At 51.2% G+C, this 12,897-nt stretch overlaps 1 protein-coding gene across 3 annotated transcripts in view; it reads right to left on the bottom strand.

The window, feature by feature from the left end:
• TMCO4 (transmembrane and coiled-coil domains 4) overlaps positions 1–12,267 on the bottom strand; it is a 90,918-nt gene extending 78,651 nt beyond the window's left edge. For 2 of the 3 annotated variants that reach the window (XM_072828063.1, XM_072828066.1), the window contains exons 1-3: positions 12,201–12,267; positions 6,155–6,261; positions 2,516–2,611 (exon numbers count right to left, since the gene is read on the bottom strand). The gene's annotated coding sequence lies outside the window, so the exon portion shown is untranslated. Of the gene's footprint in view, positions 1–2,515; positions 2,664–6,154; positions 6,262–12,200 lie in introns of all 3 variants that reach the window. The other variant, XM_072828064.1, reaches the window with a different exon arrangement.
• Between the last annotated feature and the right edge of the window lie 630 nt (positions 12,268–12,897).

Below are 12,897 nucleotides of genomic sequence, written 5' to 3'. Positions count from 1 at the left end.
CATAAAATCTTTTTTTTTTTTTAAAGAATAAATAGCCTTTTAATCAGAGAAACGAGGTGGCCTGTCTCTATCCACAGGGGAGAAGGAATGTGCTTAGTGCACAAAACGCTGCGATCAGGGCAAATTGGTTCATTTGTTCAACAAAATACACCCTCGATATCCCATAATCCATTCTCTACATAGCAGCTGGAGTGGCCTTTTTGTCATGTATACCAATCATGTCACTCACCTGCTTAACAGCTTCCAAAGGCTTCCCCTCACCACAGGACAAACACCAATCCCCTAAGGATGGCCCCTGCCTGCCTTTAAACTCCATCTCATGCCCCCAAACCCGGCCTGCCCACTATGCTATGGCCACACTGGCTGTTGCTGGGCTTTCAAACATACCAGTTGGGGGCTGCCCAGGTGGCTCAGCGGTTTAGTGCCGCCTTCAGCCCAGGGCCTGATCCTGGAGACCTGGGATTGAGTCCCACGTCGGGCTCCCTGCATGGAGCCTGCTTCTCCCTCTGCTTGTGTCTCTGCCTCTCTCAATCTCTCTCTCTCTCTATGTCTCATGAATAAATAAATAAAATCTTTAAAAAAATATATATATATACCAGTTGGTCTGTCCTCCTGCTGTCTCCTCTGCCTGGGACACTCTTCCTCCGACCTTCACATCACTCTGCTTCAGCCTGAATGTTACTTCCTCTGAAATGCCCTCCCTGATTTCCCAGGCTAAAGTACTCCTCTATCCCAGTACCCTGTTCTATTTTCCTAATACTTATTCCCACCTTAAATAATATATATTTAGGGGTGGGGAAAAATGATATATATTTAAAGTATTTGTTTACCTGTATATACGAATAGAATATAAGCTTCTTAAGGGAGGCCCTTGGTTGGTTTTTTTTTTTTTTTTTTTTAACTATTATGCCCCCAGCTCTCTGAACAGGCCTTGGAATATTACAGGCATTCAATAACTTATGCTAGATAAATGAATAGGGGAAAATGACATGTGATGCCCTGTCTGGGTCTTGGGGCAGATCAGGTGATAAACTGACAAATTCGCTGCTTACATCCTGGTGGGAGACAGGGTCCTGAGACTGAGCTCCATGTTGGGCTATGCGCTTAGTACAGATTCTAGTTGAGATTCCCTCTCCCTCTGCCCTTCCCCCTAGTCATGCTCTCTCATTCTCCAAAATAAATAAATAAATAAATAAACAAACAAACATCTAAAAAAAAAAAAAACCAACACAGCAATACATAATAATAATCTAAGTAACATGCCCAAGACTACATAGCTAGTTAGTGGTGGAACCAAGATTCATACTCAGGTCTGATGGTAGGATCCACGCCCTTAACAAGTTGGTCAGGAAGTAGGCATCTGGGAAAACAATCAGGGTGAGGGGATATGAAGTGTCGGGTAGGAGGGGGTGACAACAATTGGCAGTTACAATGCGAGGTACCAGCAGAGGTCCGCAGGAAACAAGGGGGGCAGCCCTGTGGTTGGGTGGGAGAGGGCATTCCGTAGAAGAAACTGTGCCGTGGTAGAGACAGACAAGTAAACAGATGATGACAAACCAGGAGGATAAGCACTGGGATGGGGCCGGGGGTGAGGTGGGGTGAGAAACATAGATGGAGGGAAACAAACAGGCCTACAACCCAGAGCTGGCTTCTAAGGTGCCACCGTCAGGGGTGGGGTGGTAGGAAGAGCGTGTTCTGGGCTCAGGGGACAGCATGTGCCAACTTCCAGAGGCAGAAGAGACAAGATGCTTTTGAAGAACCATGAAGATGCTTAGTGTAGCCAGGGCTTGGACAAGTGGGTGGGCATGGAGGGGTGGGAGGGAAGAAATGAGCGGGTGGGGAAGCTGCTGGGGGGCACCATGCAGAACCAAGTTGTTCCAGCTCTGGTGTCAGACTTTATTTTTATTTTTAAAGATTTTTTTATTTATTCATGATAGACATAGGGAGAGAGAGGCAGAGACACAGGCAGAGGGAGAAGCAGGCTCCATGCAGGGAGCCCGACATGGGACTCGATCTTGGGTCTCCAGGATCACACCCTGGGCCAAAGACAGGCACTAAACCGCTGAGCCACCCAGGAGGGATCCCTGGTGTCAGACCTTAATTGTAAAGGCAGCAGCCATGGGGAAGCTGAGTAAGGGTTTGTGGGACCTCTTGGGACTAATTTTGCAACTGCCTGTGAGACTATAATTACTTTAAGATAGAAAGCTTTCAAAAAAGCAGCAGGATGTCTCTACAGAATTTTAAAGAACTTTTCTTAAGTTCTAGAGAAATGAAAAATAAAAGTCCACCTCACCCCAAATGAACGAGTCCATTTAATAAATGCCCATGGGCACCTACGTGCTGCCAGGCATCATCCTACACGCCGTGGACACAGCGGGAGACACAACAGACAGCAGCCCCCCGCCATGGAGGTATATTCCAGTGCGGGAGACAGACAATATGCAAAGATTTAAAACAAGATGATTTTAAATAATGGCAAGGATTTGAAGAAAAAGAAACCTTAAGTAACACTTACCCAGATTTCAGGAAATAGTTGTGGGCCTCCCGTCTCTGTGTCTGAAAACAGGCTGTTCAGCTTCTTGAAGGTTCTTGGAGGAATATGCAAATTGCCCTGGGGGGAGCAAACCAGAAAAACCAGCCTATGGGTCCATAGGGTGTGGGATCTGCAGGAGGAGAGAGAGATGGGCTAGCCCCAGGTTCAGGGGAGCCTCCCTACTACTTACACTTCTCTGGGGCTTGGCCCCAGCAGCTTGCCCTATTTGGGATCCTTTTCTCAGCAGGGCTGCAGGCTGCGGTACCCACTGAGCATAGCCTGGGCACTTGGCATAGGTTGTCTCATTTAATATTCCTGTTTTTTCTCACTCTTCATAACCTGAGATGTGGTTATAGCGCCCAGCTCGGTGGTTAGCCTGGCAGTAGCCACCAGGCACCCCATCTCCTTCCTCTCTGTTCCTGGTGCCCCAAGCACTCACCTGCCACGGGGTGAATGCTCAGAAGACGTCTGTTACCAGGGCGCCTGGGTGGCTCAGTTGGTTAAGTGTCTGCCTTTGGCACAGCTCATGAGCTTGGGGTCCAGGGATCAAGTCCCAAGTTGGCATCCCCACTCAGTGGGGAGTCTGCTTCTCCCTCTCTCTCAGCCCTTCTCTCCTGCTCCTGCTCTTGCTTATTTTCTCTCTCTCTCTCAAAAGAATAAATTAAAAAAATCTTTAATAATTAAAAAAAGATGTCTGTTACTGGAATGAATGAATGAACTAGGTTTTAGGCTTGAGGAAGGGCTAGATTTTCTTGCTGATTCTCTTCCCACAGGCACTCCTGTTCTTATAACTTTGATTGACCATCAGATGAGGGAGGGAGATGGGGCAGGGGCCAAGCATCTGGAATTGCCCAGAGTCTCCCAAAACTTCAAATATCTGAGTTTCACCCTAATGGCCACTTTCCATGCCAAAGAACCAGAATATTATTTTCTGCCTCTTTAATATTTTTTTAGAGATTGTTATTTTTATTATTTCTTAATATTTTATTTATTTGAGAGAGAGAGAGAACACGAGTGAAGGAGGGGCAGAAGGAGAGGGAAAAGCAGACTCCCCACTGAGCAGGGAGCCCAATGTGGGGCTCAATTCCAGGACCCTGGATCAGGACCTGAGCCGAAGGCAGATATTTAGTTGACTGAGCCACCCAGGTGCCCCGATTCCAGGTATGTTTTTTTAAAAAAAGTTTCACGGAACAAAAAGATCACAAGGAAATCTCTCCAAATGTTAATGATCGTTGCCTCTGGGGGGTGGAGCTGTGGGACTAGAAGTAATTGTTTTTTTTCTTTCCTATTTTTCTGTATTTTTAATATATGCCAACCTGAGCACATTAGTGCTTTCATAATGAAAAAAAATTAAATTAAAACAATTTTGCTCTCAATCCCCAGAAGAGGAGTGCCTTATCTCAGAGAGCCCTGGCCTCGTGTGGACCACCAAGCCTGTGGGGCTGAGGTCACAGTTAAATCCCATTCCACTGACCAACAAACAAGTCTTTATAATCAACAAAATGGACAAGGGGTAGCATGACAGGCTAAGGCAATCCCCATCTATCTGTGAAGGTGTGATGGAGGAGTCCTTGGTTCCAAACCTGCGGGTTGTCTCCTTGGATGGGCTGCGCCCCCAAACCACTTCCAACTGAGGGAGTGTGGATGCAGCTGTGGGGCTGGGAGATCTATCACCTAAAGTGTGTACACTGGTCAGCAGGGGACTCTACCCCCTGGACTGATTTGGGATCAGGATCTGGTCTAAGTTGAGCTGAGATTCTCAAATATGTCTGAGAGGGTAAACTGATTTCAAGAGGGTGTGAGAGGGACACCTGGGTGGCTCAGTGGTTGAGCATCTGCCTTTGGCTCAGGGCGTGATCCTGGGGTCCTGGAATTGAGTCCTGCATCCGGCTCCCCGAGGGGAGCCTGCTTCTCCCTCTGCCTGTGTCTCTCATGAATAAATAAATAAAATCATAAATAAATAAATACATAAATACATAAATACATAAATAAATAAATAAATAAATAATAAATAAATAAGAAAAAGACCAGTGGTGACTCCATGTCTTGGGGCCACCTATTGCACAGAGAGCTGGTCCAGCAGCACCCAGGGCCAAGGAGGTCACTGATGGACACAGTAGCTACCAGGGGTCTGTCCCTGTCTAGATGCTGTGGAGACTCCAAGGAACTCTGAGAAAGGCCTGTATTTGTCCCAGAAGAGCACCAACTGGCAGGGAGAGGACATACGCATGGTGAGAACCAGCAGGGCCAACGCTCACCCATGGCTGGACTGCTAAGCCCAGGCCCAGGACGGACAGGCGTTACACTGGAGTGGGCCGTGGCATGCTGGTCTATGATTATGAGTTTCACCGAGCCAGCTCTCTTACCTACAGCCAAAGGAAATGCTGGCCGAGCCATTATTGTCAGTAGTGAGGGGAGAGAGCCACTCCACACCTGTCCTCAGCTCTGCAAGCATCCACAGCAGGTGCTCAACCATATTTGTTAAGTAACACCATGAACAACGCAGCGGGATTTCTCCTCAATGAGATGAAAAATCCCAAAGTCAGCGTTGAGGAAAAAACAAATATGATCAATGCCATCCTGGAACGTCCTTTAACTCATCCTTAAAGCTCCAGGACCTGAGCCTTTAGGGGGTCACGTGCAATAATGAACTTCTTTTGTGTTTCTTACACACCAATCTGTTATGCTTTTTACCTCTTGGAGCAGCCAGTGAAGGTCAAAGTCAAATTTGATGTGTATGTCCGTGCATGGGGCAGGTGGGGACAGGGGTTCTCTTTCTTTCTTTTTCCTTCTTTTTCTGGTGAACTGGTTAGAATTGAGTTTGGTTCTTTTCTTTTTTCTTTTCTTTTCTTTCCCTCCCTCCTTTCTCTCTCTTTCTCTCTTCTTTTCTTTTCCCTTCCTTCCTTCCTTCCTTCCTTCCTCTCTCTCCCTCTTTTTATTTATTTATTTATTTATTTATTTATTTATTTATTTATTTATTTATTATAGTCACACAGAGAGAGAGAGAGGCAGAGACACAGGCAGAGGGAGAAGCAGGCTCCATGCACCGGGAGCCCGACGTGGGATTCGATCCCGGGTCTCCAGGATCGCGCCCTGGGCCAAAGGCAGGCGCCAAACCACTGCGCCACCCAGGGATCCCTCTTTCTTTCTTTTGAAGGGCAGAGGGAGAGGGAGAATTGCAAGCAGACTCAATGCCCAGCCCAGAGACCAATGCGGGGCTGGATCTCACAACCCTGAGATCATGACCTGAGCTGAAATCAAGAGTCAGACACCCAACTGACTGAGCCACCTGGGCACCCGTACAGTTGAGTTTTTAGATGAGCCTGCTGTACAGTGAAATAAGCATCACAGCGGGAGAACGACAGTGTTATGGGAGGGCTGGGGACTAGATGTTCTGGAGCCGAGGAGAAAGAAAAGCATCCTTCACAACAAATAGCTATGGCATTGTTCTTAGGCCAGAAACTCTGAAGATGGTAGTTCAAAGTTCAGACACACACAAACGTGTACCCAGACACACAACCTTGAGATGGTCCTAGAAGGGAGGACTCTAGGCAGTCCCAGTTCACTCCCTCACCCCACCCCCCTCCAGCATTTTAGGAGAGAAACTCATTCATTCTATACCTCTCTCTGGTAGTTAAATCGGAAGCCAGTGGTACATGGAGCACTCAGGAGGTCTCCATGGCAACAGTTCCAACACAGAAGAATCCAGAGGCTTTCGGACAGTCCCCCTACAGACCAGAAGAAGAAAGGGATGTTGGCATACGGGAGAGTCCCTGTCCCATGACGCTTCAGCAGCCTGGACGATGGGCAGGTGGTGAAGTGGGGTGACAGGGATGGGCGCTCAGGTTGTGTGACATTCTGTGCACATTATGGCCACTCCATTCCTCCCCCACCAGTCTCCTGCTCCATCTGCTCTCCCCATCCCATCCACCACGCTGTGGCCAGAGAGCTCCATTTCCACTCGGAAATCAGATCATGTCCCTTCTTTGCTCCAAACCTCCACTGACTCCCTTCCCAGAGTCACAGTTCTTCCAGTGGTAACTGCGTCATATGCAATCTGTCCCCTGGCCTCTCTGTCCTTGTTCACTGCTGTCCTCCCTTCACTTGCTCTATCCCAGCTGCACCTTCCTCCTTGCTGCTGCTAGAGACCACCAGGCATGCTTTCACCTCAAGGCGTTTGCACTGTCTGTTCCCTCTGCCCAGAATGCTCTTCTTGCCCTCAACCACATGACCAGCTCCCTTACCTCCTTCTTGTCTCTGCCCAAATCTCAGCTCATGAGACCACCCTGCCCCTGCCTTTCCTCCCAATCCCCCTTCCCTGGATGCTTTGCTTGGTCTCCTGCACGAATCACTGTCTGACATACTAGATCATTTCCTTGGTTACACCTGTTGCTTACTGGCCACCTCTTTCTGCCGTTATGCCAGCCCAGCAGGCACTCAGAAACATCTGTTGAATGAACGGTGGTTTCTACTTGGGAATAGCTAAGACATAACGTGAGGCACATCTGTTGAGGACAGAGGTGGAGGGGACATGGCAAAGGTCCCAGTTGATCCACTGGTTTTCAAACTGCCCCATAGGCCCCCAGGGACTTCTCTTACTCTGGTGGGCAAGACAAAACACGGTGGGGATCCTCAACGCCCCACATTCAAATGATAGCAGTAAATAATCCAGCAGTACCACTTTTAGGTATTATCCATCCAAAAGAAATGAAAGCAGGGTCTCAGAAAGATATTTGTTGTGCACCCATGTTCACAGCAGCATTGTTCACAATAGCTAGAAGGTGGAAGCAACCCAAGTGTCCGTCAGTGGATGAATGGATGAACAACAAAAAGGCAATATATCCATATGATGGAATATTATCCAGCTTTTAGAAAAGGAAGGAAATTCTGACATAGTACCACATGGATGAACCTTGTGGACATTGCGCTAAGTGAAATCAGCCAGTCACAGAAAGACAAATACTGTGTGTGATTCCACTTCCGGGAGGTACCTAGAGGAGTCAACATGATAGAGACACAAAGCAGAACGGTGGGTGTCAGGGGCCTGGGAGAGGGCGAAACAGGAAGTTGTTTAATGGACACGGAGTTTCCGATTTGCAAGTGGAAAGGTTCTGGAGATGGGCTGCACAGTGATGTGAACACGCTTAACACTACTGACCTACACACTTAATGATGGTTAAGATGGTGAATATTGTGTTATTTTTTTAAAACAATATTTTCAGGTAAGTACTCCTCCCCACGTGGGGCTCAAACTCCCAACCCCGAGATCAAGAGTCACACGCTCTCACCGACCGAGCCGGGCCAGGCGTGCCAGTAAATTCTGTGTTATTTTTTCACAGTTAAATTTTTAAACATTATAACAGTGAACGCTTGGTAGATGTTAGCCACCGGCCTCTCCTTTCCATCCATCATTTCTTTTCCTCCCAACAGTCCTCCAGGGTAGGTGCTATTATCCCCCATTTATAAGAGGACAGAGAGGCCCTGAGAAATGAAGTCAAGGTCACCCAGATGGAAGGCACCTGGGTCTTGGCCCGCCGCAGCCATCTCCTCTACGATGCCACACGGGTCTCTGGCCGAGCTGCTGGCCTGAGGAGGCCCAGGGGGTCTCAAAAAAGCCACCAGCTCAGACGAATCTCACTCGCGCCCACCTGTCCACAGGCTAACCCCCCACTTCTCAGCCTGCCCCAAGCACCTCTGGGACGGACCTAACCTGCCTTCCCAGGGTCATTTTCTTCCAGCCAGGCCTCAGTCAAACCATACCACCTGCTGCTTCCTGCCCGCACTGGGGTTTCCACCTCTGACCTCAATTCTGCTGACCTCCCGGTGGGTCCTCATGCCAAATGGTGTCCTTTTATCGAAAGCACAGTTTCATAACAAAATCCGAGGTGGCCAGAGGTTTCCTGTGGGTTTATTCTCAGGAGCCCATTCCAGCCTCACGACAACCTCATGAGGAAGAAACAGTCACTGTCCCTATTTTACAGATGGGAAAACTGAGGCTAGGGGAGGTGAAGGCCACACGGCTGGCAGGGCCAGGATGCAGCCCACAGGCCTATGTGACTTCAAACCCCGAGTTCTCCACTTTACTAAAGGGGCCCAGGGACCACCATGGGCCACCCTGGATTTGGTCAGCTGACCTGGGGCCTCTTGCCTCTGAAGCCCCTGGGCTTCATCTGCGCAGCCCCTCACCTGCCTGGCCTAAGTGCCAGTCTCCCCACCTGGGAGGGAAGTTAAGGCCCAGGACATCAGTGCTTCCCCCAGGCTCGCCAGCAGAAAGAGCAGGCCCTGCGTCTCCTCCCTCCCAGCAGACCCTGCGTGGCTTTCTTATCAAATTTGCTACCACCACACAGTGGGCCACGGGTTTACTGGTCTGTGGTCTCTGTGTCTCTAGAAAAACCTTCACCAGGGCAGTGCCTATGTGACTTTCCTTAATGTACCCTGGCAGAGCAGGGGCTCGATCCCTGTGTGTCACATGAATGAACGAAGGAATGAACAAGTGAACACCTACCCCCACAACTGCAAAATGACTTCAGCCTTATATATTTTTTTCATCCTGCCTTCCCGCCTCAGCTTACATATTCACACACACACACACACACACACACACACATATTTGAGAGAGAGCACGTGTGCACACAAGGGAGGGGAGGGGCAGAGGTAGAAGGAGAAGCAGTGTCCCTGCTGAAAACCGAACCTGACTCGGGGCTGGATCCCAGGACCCCGAGATCATGAGCTGAGCCAAAGTCAGACGTTTAATCGACTGAGTCACCCACAAACCCCTCAGCCTTATATTTTTGAAGAAAGACAAAACAGTTTTATACAAAGCGAGGTTCCCATATTTGCTCTTTGCTCAAGAGATACTCCTGGACGTAGGTTTCATTACTGAGCACCTCTCAGCAAACTCAGTCCAGTCCTGGAAGTCAGGAGGGTTAGAGTTGGGGTGGCATAGAGGGTATAGGCAGAAATTAGCCCCCAAATGAGGACACAACTCCCTCCTGAACCAAACCTCCCACACATCTGGGGCTATCTTGTAGTGTGGGGTTGCGCTCAGATCTGAAGGATAAGGAAGGATGAGGAAGTGTTAACCTGGGAAAAGGGAGATAAGGGAGGAACGGTGTTCTAGAAGAGCATGTGCTAAGGCCCAGCATGCCACAAGCACAGACGGCTACTAATAAAGTGGTCTGAGATGTGGCTGGAGGTACAGGCCAGGCTGCACGGGGTCTTATGGACCATGTTAATGGATTTGTTCTTTGTCCTAAAAAACGCAGGAAGCCACAGCAGAATTTTGAGCAGAGGGTGGTACAACTGAATTGGTCTGACTGTCCATGTGGAGGGTGGCTAAGTAAAAAAGTGGACTGGCCCCCCCTCCTTCCTTCAGCTCCCTTCGGCCTGCTAGAACACATTCCAGGCAGTGAGCCCCTCATCATTCTGCAGCCCTGGATTATAATGTACAGCAATGTTTACAAAACACACAGGCCATAAAGGACATGGTGATAAGTCACCTACTGACATTTCTCAGGTGTCACATGTACTGGCCCAAATAGCTGGTCCTGCCTCTGCAGCCCGGTAGCACCAGTGCGGGGAGACATGGCTTCGGGCTCATGGGAAATTCTCTAGACTCCAACCTTCACCAGCTTCCCAGGCTGGGCTACAGTAACCTACTTACTCAACGGTGGCCGTCCGATTGCTCCTGGGCCTTCAGTCAAAAAGCAAAAGAGGCTCCCGGAGTGTCAGACATAGGGCCTTTGTGGCTTCAGCTACTTTCATCCTCATGACAACCTTAGAGACACTATTTTACAAATGAGGAAACTGAGGGCACAGAGAGGTCACGTGGCTTGTCCAAGATGACTCAGGAGGTCACTAAGCTAGGACCTGAGCCTACATCAGTCTGCTATTGCACATGTGACAGCAACGGCTGTGGAGGCTGAAATGCTGTGTGGCAAACATTCCGTTTCTTGAGCCTGGCAGGGAGCCTCAGCCTTCTTGCTTGGAACTCAGCCACCTCCACCTCTACCTCTTATATTTCTCTACTGAGAGCGGTAACAGGTTACCAACAGGGTCGCTGGAGCCTCTAAATAAATACACCCTTGCTTACATCTCTGATTTGCCAAGGCCTCTGCTATAGGCCACACTTTGGATCACGCTTTACCATTTAAGAAGCATTCTGACATGGTATCATCAATGCCATGTACTTTTATGACCCCCATTGAACGCTAATGAAACAGAGGCCCACAGAGGCGATACGACATATCCAAGGTCACACAGCTATGAAGTGGCAATGCCAGGTTTCCAGACTCTGAGGTTAGTTTCGGGCTTCCTTTGGACCATCCTCTACCCACCTAGGTCTCCCCACCCAATCCCTGGGGAGTCAGGGAGCACACTCATGGTGGCTGGGCAACTCGAACAAGGCCCATGAGGCTTTGATGTTCATTCTCTCCCTGCCCTCTTCACATATGTCACAGTTAATAAGATTCCAGTGGTCTGTGTTCTCTGCCCAGCCCTCCCCACCCCTCCACCCCCTGAATGGAGGGCACTGTTTTGTTCTACTCTTCCTACTGTACTCCCCAAGGGCAACACTTGTCTTGTTCACTACTGTATTTTCAGTAAACAGTGCACCCACTGGCACACAGTAGGTGCTCAATTAACACTTGTCTAATGAATGAACAGATGCCCCCTAAAGCTTAAAGGAGTTTCGTGTTTTCTTCAGTGAAATGAATACTGAGTCAGGGAAAAGAGAACATGTTAACTCCTACTTTGTGTTAGGCAGTGGTCTCTAGGCCAAGACCCAGAATCTAGCTGTGCTCCTAACTCTGACTCCAGGGCAGAGCAGAGAAAGAGCACCGTGAAAGCCTCCTTTGCCTCTGTGCTAGGCCCTGGGTCAGGTTCTGGAGTCAGGTAACCCAGGTTCTTAAAATGTTCTCCTTCCTAGGGGTGCTCTCTTGGGGAGGTCGTCTCTCTGAGCCTGTTTACCTCGCTGTTAAATCCCCCCCAAAGTCAGTAACAGTAATTCTTTTCTCACCCTACCAACAGGTGGCAGGGTGGGAAACACGGCCCCACCTAACTAGGGGCCTGAGCTCCCTTCCAGAAGGAATTCCCAGCCCTCTTTTGGAGTTCCCAGTTCGAATGTGTGCGATGAGCTCACAGGGCGGTAGGGGCGAGGAGAGAGGGGATGAGGGGTGCCGGAGGCCTTCCCCACCGGTCCCTGGAGGGGCCTCGTGTGACAAGAGAAAGCGCAGTGACCCTGTGTAACCTTGGGCAAGTTCCTTGGTCTCCCCGGATCAGAGCTGCGTCCTCACTTATCACGGGAGGTGCTGGGCGACCTTCCCGGGTTCAGAGCCGCAAGCTGGGAGGCAGGAGATGCCTGGGAGCTCCGCCCGGCCTCAGTTTCCCCACCTGCCGCCCTACGTAATTTCTAAAGGTATTTTCAGCCCTGAAAGCAACAACCAAGCAACAACCAGGCAGCCTGGACTCCCGGCAGTCAGCGCTGGGAGTCGCGGGCGGCCCCTCCTCGGGAGGCTCGGCGCCCACGGGGCGGAGGGCAGGGTGGGGGGCAAAGGCCCGCCGGGTCGGGTCGGGCCTTGCGGGAGCAACCCTAGTGAGGCCAGCGGCGGGGAGTGGCGCCAGCGTGGACGAACTCCGCCCTCGTCCCATTTGAACCCCTGCTCCTTACCTGGCGGCGGTGGCGGCGGCGGCTGCAGCAGCGGAGGCTCCGCCTCCTCCCACCCCGCCCTCCGGCCCGCCCCAAGCCCCGCCCCTCAGCCCCGCCTGGCCCCGCCCCCGCCCCAGGCCCCGCCCCGGCCCCGCCCCCTCGGGCCCACCCGGCCTATTCTCCAGCCTGCGCTCCCGGCCGCCCCGCCCCGCCCCTCCAGCTTGGCCCCGCCCCTCCAGCTCGGCCCCCGCCCCGCCCCTCCAGCTCGGCCCCGCCCCTCCAGCTCGGCCTCCGCCCCGCCCCTCCAGCTCGGCCCCGCCCCCCGCCCAGCAGGTCCCGCCGCCTGCGCAGACCTTCCCGGGCGCGGGGGCTGGCCTTCCGGGCCCAGGCTCGCTTGCTGAACGCCCCAATCCGGCTCTCCCTGCCGCCACCCTGCAACAGGGGTGCCGGCATCAGGAAGTGACAGCCCAACCGGGGCGCGAAACGCGGTGTGTGGGCCTTTGCCTTGCAGGAAGCAGCAAGACCTCAGGGCCGGAGAGGGGCCCTGCCAGGTTCCACCTTGCGCCACTGCTAGGACATTGCTAGTCGCGCTGGCTCTGATTCTTCCTTTAGCTTGTCTAACGCCAAGTGTGGGCCACACTCGGGGCCTTTGCATTTGAGGTTCCTGTGCCTGGCACTCTGTTTCCAGCTTTGCATTACGGTGTCCACTCAGGGTGGT

This window comes from Canis lupus, chromosome 5 (assembly GCF_048164855.1).
Source record: "Canis lupus baileyi chromosome 5, mCanLup2.hap1, whole genome shotgun sequence".
Taxonomy (NCBI): domain Eukaryota; kingdom Metazoa; phylum Chordata; class Mammalia; order Carnivora; family Canidae; genus Canis; species Canis lupus.
The sequence above is the reverse complement of the archived record's forward strand: the minus strand, read 5'-3'. Positions and strand labels throughout refer to the sequence as shown.